Genomic DNA, 14,547 nt, shown 5'->3' with positions numbered 1-14,547 from the left:
TTTTAGGTTAATTTTAAAGTAGGACTCAGGGACTGCTACCGTTGTGTAGAAGTATCAGAAATTTCTAGCGATACGTGGCGATCTCGGTCACACGTAATCACGGGTAATAAGTCTTTTGTTCTTCGACGGCTTAATTCAGTGGAATAAATAATGTAATGAGCATAGGTTCCTTTTTATCACTTCGTGCTTCCTTGGAAAGCTAACATTCGCTCGACGAGTAACGGAAAGGCTACGCTTGGGATTTCGATACCAGATCGAATTAGTAACAAGATAAAGTGATAATGGGCAGGCCAAATAGCGCACAAAATAGATGACTACCGGGGCCCTTAAGTTCTAGAGCCGATACTATGGTCCTGCAAGCGAAGCATAGGATCTATACAAGGTGGACAGATAACTTTATTGACGTCATCAGAAAACGCTGGATGCGGGCCGCCTCAAGCTGGTACTATTAGATGGCTATGGGTGAGGCCTATGTCCATCAGTGGAAGTCATAAGTCTTATATAATGACGTTGATGATGATAAAAGATGTTTAGGTTAAGCATCTTCATGTTAAACTCGCGACAACCAAATTTTGACGAGAAAACATTATTTCTCTACAAAAAACTCTTTTGAAGGCATAAAAGGCGTTAAAAATTAGGTGAAAGCATTTTAACCCCGCAGTAAAAAAGATCGTATGTCCTACAGCTGTTTAAAGCCACTCCACACTGTTCGATAGTAGATAAATAATAGTATAATCAATGCGTCACGTGTTAACTTTCACAGGACAATGCATTTTTCCCCGCGTTCTATTTCAACACCTCATCAAGTATTCATTATGTGAAATATAACAATTGTTGTTTTATATTTGAAGACGAAGGAATTTTCGAATGATGTATAATTAACAGGCTTTATAAGGAAGTTTTATAAAGCAATTTATTTGATATTTATTTAAAAAAAATTATTCAACTACCACTTGTTCGGATAATAAATACGAACGACTTAACAAAAACAAGTGAAAGAAACTGCGGGTTTTTATGTATATTTTGAGAAGAATGTAAAGATAAATATTTAATACAAATTAAAACAAGACATGGGTGTGCTATCTTCTATTAAGTTATTTACATTATAACCCTAGACACATACGTTATTTAACTTTTTTTTTAAATACGGGTTCTTAGCATTATCTAGAATTCTATTGAATAAGCATATATGTATTACTTATCGAAAGATTTTTTTAACAGCCACCTGTAAAACCTCTATCGTTTAAAGGCAGAGACTCGTTGAAAGATTTACTTACTCGATGAAGTAGATTGTAAGTTAATCTTCGAGTTTTATTTTGAAAAATTCGTTTATGAAAATAGAAAAGTTATTTGAGGATAACACATTTTCGGAATAAATTCGCGATGCAAAGTAATATGTTTTTTGGACTAGTACGGCCAACCTTTTTTTTTATTTTCTATAAATTATAATAACTAAAATAAAAATGCACCCTAAAGGTACTACAATAGCACAGTCAATATTCGCGTAGTATTAATAAACAAACAGATAAACATCAAAAGTTTGAAAAGGTAATGAACTGTTATTTTTTTAATAACGGTACCGTACCGTTGACAATGTTTCCGACATTGCTTATTAGTTTTTACACGCTAGTTATTTGTTTTCTGTGTTTTATATGTCGAAGCGTGATTGCCGAACTTATTAAGCAAATTGTCCGAAAGAAGTTAAGTCTAGTACGATTTTGCAATAATGTAAAATGGGAGGCTAACAAAACTGGAGATCTCCCTTTGAGTTAGGATGCAAGAAACTAATATATAATTTACGTAATATTTGTTATATTACACGCATTTTAAAACCATATTGAACAATATTCTTGTACGAAATTTGAACCTTTTTGCAGCTATTTAGTATATTCGATTATTAAATTTATTTTAATGTATTTAATTCACAACCTTCAGCGCAATTCAAATAATTTAACAATTGCCATAAAAAGAATCATAATGACCAAAGTAAAAATAGATTCATTCATTCATTTACGTCAACCGATGCACGCCCACTGCAAGGCTACCCCAAAGAGTGCTGTTATCGATGGTCCATCTAGTTGGATTTACGCGAATATCAGTACGAGGTCGCCACTCTAGAACCTTGCAGCCCTAACAGTCATCGGCATCACTTCAGACGTGAATTATTCTAGTTACCTCGGTGACCTTGATTCTTCTACGTATCTAACAATCTCATTAGCATATTTAATTTCTTATTTTTTTCGCTCTTCTGCGGATATCCTTATTTTATCTAGCAGCAAAGCTCCGAGCGTACTTAAGATTGTGGATCTAGATGAAATTCATTGTCATACTATTAAAAAAAAAGAGATGAATCTATCTTTAAAATTAATCTTGAAAAGTCTGCCTTTAACTACTATACTATAGTACACTAGAGCAGCCGAAATTAATGGAGTTAAATAATATGGTACATTGTGTGTAATGTACGAAAATATTAATATTTCAGTTCATAGTCCTTAGTGTCTCAAGGGCTTTTATGCACCTCAGAGCAGACGCCTAAGTGACTTAAGAGTGTGGTTAAATAAAGGCTGGTGAAGTAATGATAGTTCTACAACTTGACATAATTACTGCAAAGAGATATATTGTCAGTGTCTTTATTCTGCCATTATTATGTAAAAAAAATCTTTCTTCTATGCCATTATGAATATATATACCATTCCTTGGTCGTTTCGTCGTTTTCTGTTTCAAAAAGTTTACCGTATTTAATAAACTCGTAACTTCAATTGAATTATAATTTAATTATATCAAAGAATATGATGTTTTTTGACTTTATTGCTTAGTTAATATTATTCAATGAGCGTACATAGCAATTTCAACTTCATAAGAAACGCGTGTGGTGAGGTCATCAATTCGTCCCCAGTGTGTATTTATGACGTCGCTGTCGAATTTGTCTGTATTATCTTTTAATTAATTCTGTTAATATTTTTTTATTCTGGATTCAATTTATAGCACCGGTACAAAAGAAATATCTTTACTTATGATTTAGCCTATATATATGTAAATAACTATGGCATTTTCTTTGTTAGAATTATGCTTCACCCCATAGAAATCCAATAGGACAGATTGGGTTCGGCCTGCATCCGGCGTTTTACGTACCTTTAGAAAATTCTTCTATCAAACTTTCGTCCCACGTTGCACTTGTCAGTTATTAGAACAATATAGAATTACTACAAATTAAATTTAAAAAAAATACTAAGCAAAAACAAGTAAAAATCATACAATGTAGAAGGATTTTTAAATAAATATTTTTGACGTTTTAGAGAAACAATGCGTTTGAGTTTGTCGTTTGTTATTCTCAGATCAAAGTGCGTTTCAATCCTCGTAGCTACGTATTTTAAGTTGAAGGGTGCCGTTGTGGGAGCTCAATTTGATTCTTAGAGTTTCTACCGATTTGGGCTATATGGCATTCTTCCCATGACGTACATAAATGATTCTTATCGAAATATCCCAAATGAATGTAATAGGAAAGTTTTTAGCAGTTTGTGGTACAGTATTTTCAACAGAAAACAGTACAGTACAGTATTTTCAACAAATTAAACAGCTTAATTAACATCTTACGCTCACTAAAAAGACAGAAACGGATCGTTTTTTGTGTAGTAAACAGTAAATGTAATACAACATAAGATACTTCGTTGATAATAATATCTTAGGTTCTCATCGTAGAAAATTAAAGTAAGGAAATCCAGAAATAAAAAATACCTTTAGTAGTCTTAACTATAACTATAAATCCCTGCTTCGTGGTGATTACTTCTTTATAATTTTCACGAAGGTTCCTCGAGAAATAATTTATATTAAAAAGTCTACGTACTTAAACGAAAAAGGCGTGACAAACATATTTCTTACACTTATTAGAAATAATTTATTTGAAGTATCCTGCGTATGTTCCATTAAATTAATTCATAATAAGGCCAATGATTTCCTTTATTGTACATAAATCTAGGTCAAGCCGTAATCGGATGACATGCCGTCATCATAATTGTTTCTCTTGTTCCTACAAGACGTCCTCGTCTACTGCTAAACATAGGCTGCCCACATAGATGTCCAATAGGACCGCAAGGAAGCGGCTTAGATATAGCAGGTAGGACTTATACCAGAAAATCTTAAAAAATTGGTCATGTTTTTTCAAAATAATTTTTATTACAGAAACAAACGATTTTTTTAAGCTATATTTCGTTCTTTCTATCATTTAACTACAGATAGTTGCTTTACCAATTTTTCTACTTTTACTATGTAATAATCTACTTCTATTATCGACAGATATAAATTTATATTGCAATGACCTGCTCAAAACCTGACCTGACTCAAAATAATCCCATATTAATCGACCGTCTCAATGTAGATTTTTTAACACCCGATTTAGGTTTGACGTTAATTCTTGGGACATTCTATATAAATTACATAGCTTGTAAAGCACATATCTTATATTAAAAAATTAAATTTATTATAATTATGACATCCTTGGTTAAATTTTAAAGTACTAAACAATAGGTGGAAAACCGCTAGTAACGAAATATTGAACGAATAGATGTGGGTTTAAAAATAGTAACAAACAATCACATAAATTACGCCGGCATTTCTATTTTACCTCTCTGAACTTCTATATTTGCGGCTTATAAACATTCAACATCAGCACGATAATTCATACAGAAATCATTAATGAAGTTCAGTAATTTTTTTACAGTTACTGTGTCTACAATAACGTAGATACTTTTTTTTATTAACAATAACAAACGCGTATAATCAAAGACGAGCAGAATGTCTGGTTGATAACGATAATTACTTAATATATGTAATGATCCTAAAAGCATCTTGTATTTCTAGCTATTGTAAAAACCACCAAAAATGATTACACTGAAATATTAACATAATAATAATATGGAATAATATATATAAAGAGCACCAAATGCGTAAAATATATAAATAAGATTTAAGTCTTCCCACTCGAGTTAAATTTTATGTGCTATTAAATTATATACATAGTTGTAGTATGATCGTAACAATAATATTTATGAATAGAATGCCAAAAAACTCAGATCTATTCACGCTCGATTCACATCAATGCAAAACAAAACAAATGATTAAAAGCAGCGTGAAAAAAAAAAAGGTTGAAATTTACGCACCTAAATATCTCGATGCAAAAAATTACCGTTTCCAATTATTCTTATCTAACACTTCGCAGTAATTTACTCGACACTATTAATCAAAAACAAATTTATTTAACTTTACTTCGTGGCGGATTTTTAGCGCAAGAATTTCCCGCTCGCCATTGTAATTACGCGTGTTTCCGCTGGCTTCCGATTTTCAAATAAACTATCCAAGATGGCTGCCGCTGACTGACATTGTTACATATAGTGATGCGACGTTCACATGGATAGTTATCGACGAGAATAATATTAATTTTTTTTTAGTATATTGGGTACTGGCGCATATTATGTTATGTAAGTAGGATAGAATTTTGTATATCATATATCTAAAACATATTCTATAATTGAATAGTACTTGATGTACTGCTAATATATACATATATTTATGTACATATATACACATGTATACATATGTATGTATAAATACATACATATATATATGTGTATTTATTAGTCTATATTATATTCATTTATGTATTACATAATTTGGAGAATAAGATTATGTAATTTATTTGTATACACGCGCAATGGTCTTATAACTATGTAAACATAAATCTTTTAAAGTAATGAATTCAAGATAATACGGATTTTTACTATCTCCAACGTTCGTTTATTTTTGTACTTACAAATAATTAGAAAAATAATTACCATTCTTTGTCTTCAGCGATTTTTTTTTTTCATTAAAATTTACTTAACTGTTAACAACAGTATAGATATCATGATCTTTGCTATAAAGTTATAGATTGAAAGTGACTATAGCAGACCACTTCTAATAATTTTGGCTACTTAATGATTAAAAATTTTTTTTAAAAGTTTACGCTGTGTTATATGTAGAATAATACGTTTGAATGAAGTAAAGTTGTTGAAATAAGGAGGCGTCAATCTTTTGTACGTGCTGTTTTACTGCACAAACATCTCATGCATTACTAGAGACTGTATTTAAATGTGATCGAGCATTTTACTAATAAAGGCCTCATTACTGAGATTATATAGGTATGAACGTATGTAATATAACTCTTTACTAAAGTATTATACACCTGTAATCCCTATTTTTCTTCAATGAATGAAGACATTTTCTTGAATTTGGCACTACATATTTTTGAGATGTTAAACATTACTACATTATAGCGTTCTGTGATAATTCAAAATTAAATGTAAAACTAAAGTATTCATTTCATTTTAATTTTCGAACTATTTTTTTTATAAAAAATGATTACAAAAAATATCAACGAATGCAAACATAGCACTTTGTCCCGTGAACTAGTTTTGTTGCACTTTTGCATTAGTAAAACGTTTTTAAACACAGATAATTGTCAGTTAATACAAACTACACGCTCTATTCAACGTTCAACAACGCAATGTTTTAAAATACTCCGACATTCTTTTCGAGTATAAATATTTGTGATATCGTATTTGCATTAATGTAAACATTTTCGTAATAATATTTTCCAAGTATTTTTTTTTTATAAAATGTATTATTATGACGAGCATGTGTAAACAAACAAATTAAAATTTACATATATAATATTGGGAGAACTCACGAGGTATTACATATTCAAATTAACTCTCTGGAATCCCATATTTAAAAAAAATCCGAGTAGACAGATAAGTAGATAAAATAATAGTCTGAGTACAATGTACTCCCAAATGACATATATACGAGTGCAAAGATTATTAGAATATATATAGTTTTAGACTTAAACACATAATATGTAACTAAAAACTTCTTTAATTGCATATCACTGCTATTTTCTGTACAGTATAATGCCATCGCTCTAGTAATGATAATATTATACCAAAGGAGTATATGTATACCAAACATAAATAGCTGGTTTTCTGTAACATCTTTTTTTAAATTTAATACCAAATATCAATATAGGTTTATAATTTCGCAGAAAATATTTAAATATATGTTTACGCATTTCATTACTTATATTTGAAATGACTAATTATTTATTACACTGATGGTGGTTGAGGTAATGTCTCGGCTAGATGCCAACGAATTTTCTCTTTGCCCATTTGTTGGCATCGATTCATTTGACATTTTTAGAATTTGTAGCTCCATATTATTATCAATTAGTAAATCGCGTTAATAAGTATAAACATCATCGTAAATTGCTTAAAAATACATTAAAGTTGTAATATTTTAGTTTGAAAACATTAAATTTTTCATAAGCAACCGGAGACTCTTTAGTATTGTAAATATGTTTTATATCGTTTTAGGAGTTTGAACGCTTAAATTTTGCCATATTTATTTATGAAGGGGCTTGGTAACGAGTGTACAATGTATCTTATTAAGGCTTTTTGAGGACTTAGATAGATTTATTTTCCCTTACGAATGTACTTGCCAATAATTTAAAATCAAACTCTCCAAGGTAGCCGTTAACAAGAGCCACGGGTAATAAAAAATAAATAAACACTAATTATTTGTGGCAAATTTCTCTATAACAGTTAAGCGATAAAAGCCAATGTTATTAAATTAACAAATAAACTGATAAAGCTGCGTTATCAGAAGAATGAAATTTAAAAATATTTTTAGCTCAAATACATCAAGGTGATAACAAGATAAACAGATATAAGATGTTTAAGTAGTCATGTGTTAGCAGATCTGAACATCATCTAACGAATTGTCATTGATAAAACGGTATACATTGTTAAATATCTTATCTATTAAACTATACCTAAGTACGTAAAAACCATTCAAAATAAAAATTTATAAGTATTTATATATGTATAGGAACGTATGGCATTATAAAAAATATTAAAAAATAATTAATGGTTATATTGTATATTCGTATATAATTGTAGATTTTATTATCATCATCTCAGTCGTAGGACGTACCCTGCTATCCAGCAGCCTTTATCCATAGGCCACCCCCACAGATCGAAGATAATGTTGGAAGTATGTATAAACCCCACCGCATCGTGGTCTTCTTTCCAGAACGTCAAGGCTCCAGCGACTATCTATTCAGCTATTCGAGCTATTTAGACTGACCATTGCTGCTTTAACTTGTAAATCTGCTGGATAAAATCAGTTACTTTTGTTCGTCAATGAATCTCCTCAATCGTATTTCGACCTCGTCCAGAAATCCCGAACGTAAGAAAGGGTTTTTGTTGTTTGTTGTGTGACTCAGTTACGTTTTTGTTTTGTTTTGTAATTTAACTAACAGGGCCTTTTGAACCGAAACATTGGATAGTTTCCACGCTTTTGCCTAGATTCTGAAATAGGCGCTGCAAAAATCTTAATCAAAAAGTTTCTCTCTGAACTTACACTAAAAGGTTTAGTGCTATATGGATGTACTTATGTGGAACAAAATTTTACTTCTCTGCTGTAAAAATATCTTAATTTTTATACACGATCTGTAAAGTATTTTTTAGAGTAGTGGGATATTCCATTCTAACTAGAAACAGTTGTGTGTTGTCGTAAACAGCACTGCTGTTCCATACGGAATGCTTGTATTTACAAGAATCCATGGCTATCTGTAAATCCGCGGGAATAATGTCATACAGGTTTCCGACACTTGCTCGGCTAATTAAATGGTACGCCATTTATTGTAGCTACGTTTTTCAATGCAATGTCCTGTTGCGGCGGCGTTTTTGTAAGCGAGTCCATATCAAACAAGATGGTTGTTATATCTTAGCTCAGTGTCTTATATGTCTATACTGTGGCAACAACGGAATATTTTGAATATGATAATGTAAATACTACTTAAATTTCCAAATTTTTCAAGCTGTGCTTTTACATCGTTAACATATGTGTTTAAAAAATAGAGCAAAATTCGACAATAAAAATTCGATGACAATTTAAGATGAAATTAAAAATAAAGAAAGGGTTAATATAAATAGTCCTTTGAAATTATGTCTTTAAATTTTTACTTTTTATAATAAAATAATCATTTCGTAAATAGTACATACAACTTATTAAAAATAACGCATTAATTTATTTAATGTAATCCAATTATTTACGCTCTTTTCTGTAATTTATTTACATTTCAGAGATCATCTTTATAAACTTTATATTCACTTCGTTTCCTTTATACGTTAACACGGCATTGCCGAAGATATACTTCGTCAACATTTCATAATAATTCAATCATAGGAAGTCCACTATTGGACATAGGTTTCCACCATAGATTTCCAATATGACCGCTTCAGGCTTGTATCTAGCGTCTTTCGACGACATATGACAAGGTCGTCTGTCCACCATATGGGTGGTTGTCTCACGGGTCTCCATTTCAGAATAATAAGGCCCATGCAGGCATCTGTCCTAGGCGTTAGATAACTCACCCATTGTCACTTCAGCTTGCTAACTAACTAGACTACGTTGATTACATTTGATCATTAAAAAAAAATTGACTCAGCACAGCCTTTCAGAATATATCCGTTATAAATCGATAAGGAATATCATGTTTCTATTCGATATAATTAATTGGTTTCACTAACATTTCTAAATTATGTAAGATAATTTTTATTTCTTATCCGAAAGCTGCAGTCGTCATTTCCGTATGCTGATTTAAAATTCATTCAGCGCACGCGATGACGTCCGCGGTGACCTGATTTTTTTCTTTTATTCATAAGGATTGTCTGTATTCAATCTATTACTTATAAAGTTGATGGTTAATTCCTTGGCTACTATCTTTAATTTCTATTGCAGCATTTATGTTCGAAGTATATTACAGTCTATTATATAGTTTACTAACTATATAATAGACTGTTATAAAATAGCAAAATAAATTATTATTTGGAGCGTTTTCATTTCTAAAATCAAGTTAATGATAATATAATCTAGTCGCTGGATGCGAGTAGTGCAAGGCCGGCCATCATGTTGATCTTTGGGAAAAGCTTATGCTTTGCAGTAGGCGTCTATCGGCTTACATGATGAATATAAATAAAAAAAACATGTTTTTAAGAAGAAATATATAAGACGGAGGTTGTTTTTCTGCTTTTGTTTTTTTAAACAATTAAAACACACTGAAATAATAATTAGTAATAGTGGTTTCTTGCGCGTCATACGCATATTTTAATATTTACGAGTAATCGAGAATAAAAGTGCCTATTGTTTTTAATGAAAATTCATAGCAAAAATAACTATTCTGTTTGTAGCCAGCCATGAGCCGAAATAATCATCAGGTATTTTTAATTTATGACGCATTGAAAATAATATTCAACCAATTTGAAGGGCAACTGATTTGTGAAGAACTTACATAAAAATTACGAAGTTATAAATAGCATATTTTATTTTATATCATTGTATATAACTTTCGAATAACGGTCTAAACATCGAATTTACACATGTAGGAACTAGTTATTTTATTACGAGTATAATCTTAGTAAAGTATTGGTTTGTGGTTTTGAAGATAAATGAAACATATTAAATATCAAAGAATATGCAAAGAATGATTGTAGGTGTAAAAGAGGTGTCAAAGCTTTGACTAACTTTTTGTTTCGCTCAATTGCAGTCATTTAATATACGGTACACCCTAAACAATGGTTTCAGAAATAACAAATAACGTAATGCAAAAAAAATGTTTTGAAAAATTCAGATTATCGCAATTAATTTCAAAATTAATTATTGTTACTATGTGTTTCTTCAGATTTTGTACTGCCAGAAATTAAAAGCCGAAAATAAAAAGTATTATTGCAATAGAAATAATAAATTAATGTACAAATGTAAACATATTTCAGTGTGATCATTTTATAAGGATTTCAAAGAATTTTTTTTCTTCAAAATAAAGCTTTGTTGACCATTTTTATTTTGTTCGCTGTCTATAAAATATATTCAAAATTAAATTTGATTTTGGTATTTTTAAACCACTTAATGAAAAATTTTGTCGATAAGAAATCTTTGATATTTTTTTATATATGTGGTTATCGTGGTGTGGATTTTTTAAAATATCACATCGGTGTAATCTAGATTTTTAGGTGGCTTTGTAATGAATTTTGTTATTTTATGTAAATAATTAATTTTTACATAAGAAACAATTGAAAATAACAAGCAAAAAGGAAGTTATTTTGTTGGCATTTAAAGCAAGTTTTATGTGGTTGCTAATCTGTATTTTTTTTCCGTATAACAAGTGATGAATTGAATATTTTAAAAGATGACCTCATCAAAATTATAACTCTTCAAATACAACACTGCTATTTGATATTTTATGCACAAACATAAAAAATGCTCATAACATCTGTGTATTTGTTTTATTGTACTGAATACCGACCAATACAATATTTTGCCAATGGTGGATTATGAAGTTCAAAATATTAAAGACGCCTCACCTTAAGAATACGTTAGTTAAATTACTTACCAAAACGGTTAAAGATTAGTGTTATGTACTTTATTCAATAATACCTGGTCAATTCTTTTAATCATCATTAACATTTCAGTCGTAGAAGGTCCACTGCTGGAAACAGGTTTACCGCTGTAGATTTCCAACAAGACCGACTTCCGACGAGCAACAGTCTTTTATCCATCTGGCGGGTGCGCGTCCTAAGCTGTGCTTGCCGATTCGATGTCTCTACTTCATTATTTAAAGGTCCTAACTGCCATCTCTTCTGCACGCTATGTGGTCTGCCTACTGCTACTTCTACCGGTTAATCCGCTGGGCTAAGTCGTTTACTTCGCTTGTTTACGGATCTCTATTTTACTTTTCACGGCTTGTTGAACTCTAAGTAAGTTACTGAGGGTTATTAGACGAGAAGACAACTTGTACCACATGCCGTAAACAGACAGTGATAATGAGTAGTGGTAGCATAGCGATAGAGCATTGAGAGTTGCGATTGTAGATCGCGGGTTTGATTCCTGGAATGCAATTTTATGTAATGCGCAATTTGGTGTTTTAATTATATAGTATTGTCGCTGATCACAAAAAGTTTCAAAAGGATCGTAAGCGATTGAAAGCGTCCTCTGCGTACCACAATACCACACTGCGATCGACATCATCTTGCGAAGCGTGGCGATAATGGAATATTCCCATAGATGTTTTTAGAGCAGGCCTATGTCGACGACAACGACGATGTAAAAAGACGGAAATGAACTAAATAAGTCTGTGACATTTTAAACAATGGACATAGGTGATGGACTCAACGAACAATTGAAAGGATGTGTAACTAGTGTTAATTGTTTCATTTAACTCAGTTTATCTTAACTGTAGTCATTATTTATTTAAATTCTCTCTAGTTTAGATAAAAAAATATTTTTGGTTTTGACTATTCAATAAGCAAAGTTCTTATCAGAAACATTTAGGACACTTGATGTCAGCAGATTCTTAAAAGAACCAGAAAACCCACCGCACTTGAAAAGTGCAATATTTTTATCGTATGTTATTTCTTAAGAGGGTACTGTGCGAGGTGTATTGTGCGAGAGCTTTAAGTTCCTGGGCAGGCGAAGGATACCCGGTTTGGGGTTTGGTGGGTTTCGGTTGCTTGTGAGCAACCTATGGGGCGGTAGGGAGGGTGGCGGGCTTGCCTATCGGGTAGAGTAGCTTCGCCCAGGCTGTAGTAGCTGGTGGCGCAGGAGGAAGAAGAGGTTTGAAGTGGGCATCGAAACTTTCCCCGCGGGAGCTGAGGAGGCTGGTCGGGCAGCGACTTTGGGAGGGCGGGAGATCGAGGGGCGGCCTCTGCGGCGTTTTTTAGGCGCTTTGTGGCAGCCCCTGTAATTGACGGGGCGGCCTTCGGTCTTACAGAGGACACACGCGGGTGGTGTCTCTATGACTGCGGGACAGGGACAGTCGACAGTCCTGTGATCCCCTAGGCATTTGACGTGCCAGGGGCGGAAGAAGTAGTTGCGGGCTGCGTGTCCGTACAGCTGGCATCTGTACACTATACTGTATGCCTCTGTGGTGAGGGGCCTCGAATGAGACCTCTGAAATAGAGCAGACCTCTTTGAGGGCAAAGATTTGCTTTCCCTCGGAGGAAAGCTCTATGGTTGCCATAATGAGTGGCATGGTGAGCTTGGTGCGCAGAGATGTCATGCGCATCGTGTCGATGACGGGATGCCCGTTTTGAGGTCGTCGATTACGTCAGCGATCTCTATTTCGAGCGGGAGGCCGCGGGTATCGACTCGAAATCGTTTATCCTCGGGGAGGGCGAGGGCAGATGCCTTCCTCACGGAGGTGGCGGGTGAAGCGGCGGAAGTCGTCGACAGAGGTTGAGCTAATCATGATACCTTGAGTGGTATTCTTCGCTTTAGCTTTGCCCATCTCGTTGGTGAGAAGCCACGAGTGGACGGATTTCCACGCTTGTTTGTCGTGGAGAAAGAAGGGCGTGGGAGGTTTAATCCCGTTTTCGAGAGGGCCTTGGGAGGCCACTAGTTGGGTTTGGGCGAACGGTTTCTTGGGATCAACCGTTGGGGAGGGCTTGCGTATGGCTTTTTGGCCGGGCTAGCCGATGGGGGGACAGTTTTGGAGATACTGCCGCGGTGAGCGGGGGAGGGAGCAGCACGGAGTGATCTCTTCCTCTTGCCGGTGACGAGGGTGAAGTCGTCGGTTCGGGGGACAGGCTTCAGTCCGTCGATCTCCATCTCCGAGTCCGAGCCTAGATACTCGGACCCAAAGGAGTAGTGCGACGAGCCGTCGCTCAGGTGTGGGTCCTCGACGGGGAGGGATTTTCGCTCTTCATAGCGGACAAGGGGTATCAGGTGACTGCGGGGAGTTACTCAGAAAGCGGGTGGGACAGTTTTTGGCATCTGCCTTGTACTCGTCCGGGTATTTCAAAAAAGGGAGGAAGGAAGGAGAGGAAGGAGAGGGAGGAAGGGAGGGCTCGTGTAATGACGCCAGGTTTGCGCCATTATTGGGTGGAGTGGTGAGAGTGGGAACGGACTACTAAGCACCTCCCTGTCGAACGGCAGGGGGGAGGAAAGGACATTGCGAGCACGGAACGATAGAGAGCGTTGGATCGCGGGAGTCTAAAGGGAGTGACCTCGAAGGTCACTCTGGGCACCCCTGTGCTGGACAGCGATGTCCGGCAGGAGGTAAACCCGCGTTACTGAGCGTCACAACGTGTCAGCAAATCTAACTAAGCTCGACGGAGACTGAACCCTAAACGGTCGTACAGACGCGATGTCATCCGACGTCCGTAAAACGTGCCTAACAGCCCTAGCCTTACCAAACTAAATCTCTGGAACAACCCATGCGGATTAAGGATTTAACAGGCAGCAACAGCAGAGAGAGCGGTGGTAAAGTTCGGGGACAATTCCCCACTTCTAAACGCTGTGCGCAGGAATTCCTTGCACCGGGGTGCAAGGCAGCGAACCTAATTGCAAGTCAGCAATACGGGAGGCGGGAAAGTCGGGAGACACGTCCGAACGCTCCAAGCGCCGAGCTCGCAATATAATTGTGCCGGTGTATATATGTATATATACCCCTTTAAAATT

At 34.5% G+C, this 14,547-nt stretch overlaps 1 protein-coding gene across 2 annotated transcripts in view; it reads right to left on the bottom strand.

Moving 5' to 3' along the window:
• LOC137923122 (anoctamin-4-like) overlaps positions 1-5,318 on the bottom strand; it is a 33,777-nt gene extending 28,459 nt beyond the window's left edge. For both annotated transcript variants that reach the window (XM_068766285.1, XM_068766286.1), the window contains exon 1: positions 5,157-5,318. The gene's annotated coding sequence lies outside the window, so the exon portion shown is untranslated. The remainder of the gene's footprint in view (positions 1-5,156) is intronic.
• Between the last annotated feature and the right edge of the window lie 9,229 nt (positions 5,319-14,547).

Source organism: Battus philenor, unplaced genomic scaffold (assembly GCF_028537555.1).
Source record: "Battus philenor isolate CCGP_79_NKW_IND1 unplaced genomic scaffold, ilBatPhil1.0.hap1 SCAF_20, whole genome shotgun sequence".
Taxonomy (NCBI): domain Eukaryota; kingdom Metazoa; phylum Arthropoda; class Insecta; order Lepidoptera; family Papilionidae; genus Battus; species Battus philenor.
Note: the sequence above shows the minus strand (reverse complement) of the source record. Positions and strands in the feature narration are given on the sequence as shown.